This window comes from Marmota monax, unplaced genomic scaffold (genome assembly GCF_021218885.2).
Source record: "Marmota monax isolate L192 unplaced genomic scaffold, Marmota_monax_Labrador192_F-V1.1 WCK01_AAM20220418_F8-fsc00110, whole genome shotgun sequence".
In the NCBI taxonomy this organism is placed as follows: domain Eukaryota; kingdom Metazoa; phylum Chordata; class Mammalia; order Rodentia; family Sciuridae; genus Marmota; species Marmota monax.
In genome coordinates, this window is record NW_026694633.1 from 5777732 (window position 1) to 5785593 (window position 7862).

Here is a 7862-nt window from a genome sequence, read left to right on the forward strand (position 1 = left end):
ATTCCCCAGTCCGAGTGAAGGGATATTTACTTTGCCTCTTAAGACCAGTTTCACTAATATGTTCCTCTGTCAAACACCATTCTGTGCTGTTCTTCTTATAAATATGCTGCAAATATATGGAAAATGTGATATTTTTAGTAGTTTAATTTAGACAAAATTGAAAAGTGATGATTCATTAAATCCATTATTTGTATGGGTAAAGAGAATAGTTTATTTCTTGTCATGGTACCTAAATCAAAAGGTAAGATTAAAAGACTGGGTGTCATGGATTGGATGTGGTTTGTCCCCACATGACTCATGTGTTGGAGGCTCGGTCCCCAAGGTGGTGGTGTTGAGGGGTGCTGTGGACCTTAAGAGGTGTTGCCTAGTGGGAGATCCATAGGCCATTGAGGGTGCTGCCCTCGGGAAGGGATTACAATATTTCTCCTGAGATGCCTGGCTTAGTTCTTGAGAGAGGGTTGTTATAAAAGGAGCAAGCCTGGCTCCTTCTTTTCCCTCTGGCTTCCTGTTTTGTGATATGAACTTTTGCTCACTGTACACCCTGTCATGATGCCATCTGCCATTAGACCCTCACCAGAGACCAAACCAAAGAGGCCACCTTGTGTTGGACTTTCAGCCTTCAAAACTGTGAGCTGAATAAAACCTTTCTCTTCTCTTCCCATCCCCCACCCTCTCTCCATACTAGGGATTCCACCCAGGGCCTCATGCATGCCATGCAAGTGTTTGTTCTACCACTGAGCTACATCCCCAGCCCCTTATGTATGTATGTATGTATGTATGTATGTATGTATGTATGTATTGAGACAGGGCCTCACTAAATTGTTCAGGCTGGCCTGGAAATTGCAATCCTCTTGCCTTAGTCTCCTGAGTAGTTGGGATCATAGGCATGCACCCCCACACAAGGCTAAATCTCTTTTTAAAAATAAAGTTAGCCTGCCTCAGGTATGTTATTATAGTAATGCAAAAGGACTAATGCACTGGGAAAAGGTATTTGCAATAGATATATCCATTAAAAGACTTGTATCCGGATTTCAATGTAATTTTTTAAAAATGAGCAAGACTTTAACAGGCACTTCACTAAAGAGGGTATCCAAATGACTATTAGACAAATGGAAAGGTGCTTGACATCATTAATCATCAAGGAAATGCAAATTCAAACTTCAATGAGATACCGTCATACCTCTGCCAGATGGCTAAAATCAAAAGGACTGCTGATAGCATTTATTGGTGTAAGTGTGGTACAACTAGAACTCTCAGAAATTGCTGATAAGACTACAAATTGTAAAACCAGTTGGGAAAGCTGCTTGGTAGTATTTAAAGATAAATATATGTATATTCTATTACCCAGTAATTCTTTTTTCCACATTTCAATTGGTGCATTATAGTTGTACATGACAGGATTTGTTGTTACACATTTGTACATGTACAAATACAACAACATAATTTGGCTGATGTCGTACCCCAGACATCCCTGCTCCCTCCCCACCTTCTACCCCCTGGTTCCTCTACTGATGTCCCTTTGAATTTTATGAGATCCCTGCCTCTCTACTTTCTTTTCCTTTTATCTCCCTAGCTTCCACATATGAAAGAAAACATTCAACCCTTGACTTTCTGAGTCTGATTAATTTTGCTTAACATAATGGTTTCTAGTTCTGTTGGTTTTCCTGCACATGACATAATTTCATTTTTCTTTATGGTTAAATAAAACTCAGTTGTATATATCTACCACATTTTCTTTACCCATTCATCTATTGATGAATGGCTGGTTTCATAGTTTGGCTATTTTGAATTGTGTTGCTATGAATATGTATTACCTAGAAATTCTACTCCTGAATATATACCTAACAGAAATATAGTCATTCCCCCTTATCTACAGTTTTGTTTTCCATCATTTCAATCACCCACAGCCAATTGTGGTCTGAAAATATTAATACAGTGTAATGAAGAATTAAGGTATTTTGAGAGACAGAGAGCACATATTCACCTAACTTTATTCCAGGAAATTATAATAAATATTTTTTATTTATTATTATTAATCTCTTATTGTGGATAATTTATAAATTAAATTTTATCATAGGTATATATATAATATATATATATAAACAGTATGTATATAAACATATATAGTATGCATATATGTATACATATACTATAAGGTTATGAATCTGTAACATACTCTAGGTTTCAGTATATATACATACATTGTAGGGTTCAGTACTGTTGGTGGCTTCAGGCAGCCAGTGGGGAAGGGGTGTCTCAGATCACATCCCCTGTAGAAAATGAGGGGACTACTCTAAGGGCCTATGTCCACCAAAACAGGTATGAGAATGCCTGGGACTTTATTAATAATAGCACAAAACTTGAAACAATTCAGTAAATAGAATGGATGATAAACTTCATGATAGTCATACAATTGAATACTACAAAGAAGTGAAAATGAACTACTGAGATATCTACCAAAGAAACCAGACATCACAATATATAATGCATGACCTGTGCAATGTTCAAAAGCAGAGAAAACTTCATCAACAGTGGTAGAGAGGAGACCACAGTTATCCTAGGTGGGAGAGATATTGACTGTGAGGTGACACATGTGGACCTTCTGTGGTGTTGAAGATATTCCATGGCTGTACTCTCAAGCCCTGTGAACTTTGTATGCAAATTATATATCAATTATATGTTATATAAATATATAATAAAGTGGAAAAAGCTAGCAGTAAGTGAAAATTCTGTTGCAGAAGAACCTTTAACTTTGAATGTAAATGTTTTTTGTTCTTAATAATGTAGCACATTTAACTAGCTTAAAAATACTATGCTTTAATAAAAAAAACTGGAAAAACATTTAATAAATTGTTAATAGTAGAATTGTAGGATGCTTTTATTGCCATCTTTATGCTATTCAATATTTTTTCAATTATCTATGAAATTCATAATCAGAAAAACATGTAAATAATGTTTTAAGATATCTACTAAGAATAACATCTCATTTAAATGTTTTATTAAGCAGTATTGATATTAAACATTTTTCCTTCTTGCACACTTTTTTAATAAAAGAGAATTTCTAGGTGTAGTGGCACGTCCTTGTGTACTCAGAGACTCAGAAGGCTGAGACAGGACCCCCTTGGCAACTTAGTGGGACCATCTGTTAGGGTCTGTAAACAAGTCAGGATGGCACCTGGCAAATGTTAGAGTCTGTAAACAAGTCAGGATGGCGCCTGGTATTTTGCCAGGGGGAGTAGTTTGTGAGGTGGCGCCAGTGAGCCATTAAGTGTGGAGCTTCCTTATTGGTTGACTGCTGTATCTAGTTTATGTTAATTAAGATAAGCTGTGTGGAATGTATAAATACCTCTGTTGTCCTACAATAAACGACTCCCAATCCTGCTGTATCAATCTGCACAAATTGTTCGTCACCCCCCGGTTATTCTGCTGCAGCCGGACTGCGGCAACCATCATCAACTTAGTGGGACCTTGTTTCAAAATTTTTTAAAAATTTGAAAAATGGCTGGGAATATAGTGGTGAAGTGCCTCTGGGTTCAGTCCCCAGTACAAAAAGGGGGTGGGGGTGAGAAATAAATAAAAGTATGTTTCTTTGGGCTAATTCTATTTTGAATAATATACACTGAAAAAGTGTGTCTCTATATTTCTCGTATTAAAACCATTTGCAAGATTGTATTGTTCTTGCTTTATTGGAAAGCACTTTACCTGGTGTTAAGCATTGAGTGCAGGTCTCACTTCTCGAGTTCCCAACCCAGCTCCACCACTTTCTAATCCGCAATTTCAGGCAACTGCCTTACCCTCTGTAATTCTCAAGTTTTCTTTAAATTAGGGAAAATAATAGTATCTACATGAAAAGCTCATAAGATATACAGCAATTTTTATCACCATTAACTTGTTTTTGTTAAATGTCTTTATGGGTCTTGCAAAATTGTTTAATGAGAATTTTAATATTTTACATTAAAAAAATATGTTCTGAACTCTCAAAATTTGAAGAGCATACCTGTAACCAACTCACTTGCCAACTAGGTGAGAAACCAGTAATAATCTATACTATCTAATCACCATAACCACTCCCTGAAGAAAGTAGAGTAGTACTTCTACTTTACGTACAGGGACACTGAGGCCCAGAGAGGTGAGTTGAGCCCCAGAAGATGCAGAGAAGGCCAGAGTAGAGCAGAGCAGATGGCTTGGGGTGGTGGACAACACAGTGACCATAGATGCACCAGCGATGAATTTCTTTACTCCTATGTGGCCTCTTTGGCCTCTGCTCCAATCTGTGTGGGTCCATCATCCCACTCAATCTCTGCAGGTCCTTCCATGGACCAAACTCTGCTGTTCCATGACCTTTCCTTTGACAGGCCTGTGCTCACATTGGCCCTCTACTAGAAGCTCAAACCATCTTCTTTGTCCTTCATATAGAATTTCCTCACTTACTCCATGTGGTGCTCTGTTTTACTTTAGCCTCTTTGAATCCTGATAACCTTTTATTTTTCCTCTGAGCACTATAAGGCTCAGTTTTGCTTTTCAGTTTTTTGGGTATTGACCCTTCCCCCTGCATTACAATTACTTGTCTTAAAACTTCTTAAACTACTCAGTCTAAAAAGTGGGAGATACCTAATGGATGTGCATTAAATGAATGAGTGAGTTAATGATGTAGCAGGCAAAAAAGCATACATCTTCAAATATTTTAAAACAACCTTGGAAGCTTGTGACAATATGCAGAAATAGTTGCATTTGCCTGGATATTGTAGCAAATGACTTGCAGATTTTATCTACATTTCACAAATGATTTTTTTTTAAGATTTCTAAAAGTAGGATTCTTATTCCATTGTCTTTGGGTCTGATCTCATTAATGGATCATTCATTACTAGAAATGAATTTGTTCTCCCTTGCAAGCACATGCCCTCCTGTAGACCACAGGGATCAGGTGCTCATAGGAAATTTCCTGAATGTCAGATAGGTTGAGAGGAAGGTCTGGTGTCCACTGTTGGCAGAGATGCAGCCACTCTCCCATGTGGTTCAGGGTGCTCCTGCCCAGGGCTGCATCATATTCAGATGACTTGTTTCATACTCCTTCATATGATTAAAAGAGACTTGTCAAAAAAGGATATGGCATAGCAGATAACATAAAATATGATTCTGTTAGAGTCTGTAAACAAGTCAAAAATAACACCTGGCATTTTGCCAGGGGAATGTTAGAGTTCTTAAACAAGTCTGGATGGTGCCTGGCAAAATGCCAGAGGGAGTGGTTTGAGAAGTAACAAAAGCAAGCCATTAAGTGTGGAGATTCCTTATTGGTTGACTGATGTATCTAGTTTATGCTAATTAGATAAGCTGTGTGGAATGTATAAATACTGCTCCTGTCCTGCAATAAACGGCTCCTACTCCTGCTGTATCAACGTACACAAGTTATTCGTCACCTGTCGCGACCCCTTGCCCGCAAGGAATACGCAACTCTAGAATCTTCTTTCAACAGTTTATTCAGGTCCCTGGATATTTCTTCTTCTTCTCTCGGGTGCCCCTCCCAGCCTTAATAAAGCATCCCAAGCCCCAATGCAAAGCTGCCGCGTGGAACTTTCTCACAGGGTGATGAAAAATCATGTGCCAACTTTCCCAGATAAGAAATTGTTTGTCACAGACCACAGCGGAGCCAGCGCCATCTTGTAATGGCGACCATAATCTGCAGAAACGGCAGAAGCGGCTCACCACAGTCACCCCCCGGTTATTTTGCTGCAGCCAGCCGGACTGCGGCAGATGGTGGCCCGTACAGGGAGCCCCGGGACACTCGGGGGTAAGTGACGAAAAAAAGCTGCCCGTCCATAGATAGGACGGGAACAATCTGCTCGTCCCTAGGCAGATAGGGCGAGAGGAAAAATGGCCATTTCGAGAAAATGGAGAAGATTGATACAGTATGTTTGTGTCTTGTTTTGTCTTGAAATGTTGTATTGTCTTTGTGATGAAAATATGGAAGGGGTGAGAAGTAAATTACTAAGGGAAGAAGGCACCCCAGTGGAACCAAGAATAGTTAGGGCATGTGTTGATAAGAGCCCAGGAACTCTAGTCAGAAAGAAAAAGAAAGTTCAGAAGAAGAAGGATTATCAGGAAAAACATTGCAGCAAAAGGCTATTACTAAATACTTTTCGTTACCGGAGGGTGCGTGAAGCGGAGAGGCAACTGCCGAGTGTGCAAGCCGGTCACAGCGCAGCAAGGATTTTCCAAGAGGCGGTGGCGACTGGCCCTTCCCCGCCTCCTGGCCGGGGAGCTGGCTCTTCCACTGCCGCGAGCCCAAGTCTAGACCTGACCTGGAGGCACAGTCTCGCAGGCTCTTGCTCCCTGTGCCCAGTAGCAGTTTGAGTCCGGGACACTCCCCAGGGCCATCTGGGGCTGCCCAGGCACTACAGCCAGCAGAAGAGGCTACTGGTGTCCCTGATGTTTGGTCATTTTCAATGCCAATAACTAAGCTACAATGGTTCTCCCACACCTGGAAGCTGATGAGTAATGAGCACTATTAATGCTTATTTCAAATGTAAAAAACCTTGAGATAATATACTAAACTGTTCAGAAGGTTGCTTTCTTAGTCGAATGCTACAGGATTCTCTTTAGCCATCCGGAGTTCCTGCCTTCGTCCCAGTGCCGGTGAAGAGCAAGGTGGAAGAATTTCCAGTGTTGCTGAAAACCGGAGGAGACTTCCGCTGAGAAACGGACGAGACTTCGGATCAAGCTAGTTGCCTGCAGAACTTACCTGGACTGTGATTTAAGCTAGCTGCCTGCAGAACTTACCTGGACTGTGATTTACCTGGACTGTGAGTTAATCTATTGAGACACTGCTTTACCTGGACTGAGACAACAAACTGTAATCTATAACAAATTGTAACTCGGTATCTTTGCTAACAGTGTCATTGCTGGTATAATTTTTCCAAGGGCTTCTTGCATGGAGCCATCAATTGGCTTGGTATTGTGGCATTTTGTATCCTCCCTTTCTGTTTGTAGCAGGTTATTTATGGTGTTTCTGTAAAAACCACTATGGTCATTATTTAAATTAACCAAAAGGGGGAAATGTTAGAGTCTGTAAACAAGTCAAAAATAACACCTGGCATTTTGCCAGGGGAATGTTAGAGTTCTTAAACAAGTCTGGATGGTGCCTGGCAAAATGCCAGAGGGAGTGGTTTGAGAAGTAACAAAAGCAAGCCATTAAGTGTGGAGATTCCTTATTGGTTGACTGATGTATCTAGTTTATGCTAATTAGATAAGCTGTGTGGAATGTATAAATACTGCTCCTGTCCTGCAATAAACGGCTCCTACTCCTGCTGTATCAACGTACACAAGTTATTCGTCACCCCCCGGTTATTTTGCTGCAGCCAGCCGGACTGCAGCATGATTCCAGAACTTGCACGAAGTATGCATTTCAATTTTTTAATGTTCTTACTTAAAAGATGTTTCATATGATTTGAGAAACCTTATGAAGTAGATTTTACCTGTTAAGACGTCTTGAACAAGCTAAAAATGTAAAATTAAATTTGGATTTTGAATCAAAGAAAACTGTTTTTATAAAATAATTCAGGAATGGGGGTGCGAGAAGTGGGGAGATATACCTCGCAAAGGGTATACAAGTTATTTAGCATGAATAAATCTAGAGATCTTATATTTAACAGGAAGATCATAGGTTAAGAATATTGGATTGCATACTGATAATTTGCCAAGAGAGTAGATTTTAGGTGCTCTTACAACAACAACAACAAAAACAAAGTACCTATGGAAAAAGATGAATATGTTAAATTTGCTCATTGTAGTAACCATTTCACTATGTAGATGTCTATTAAAATATTTTACACCTAAAATATATACAATAAAATTAAAGAAATAAA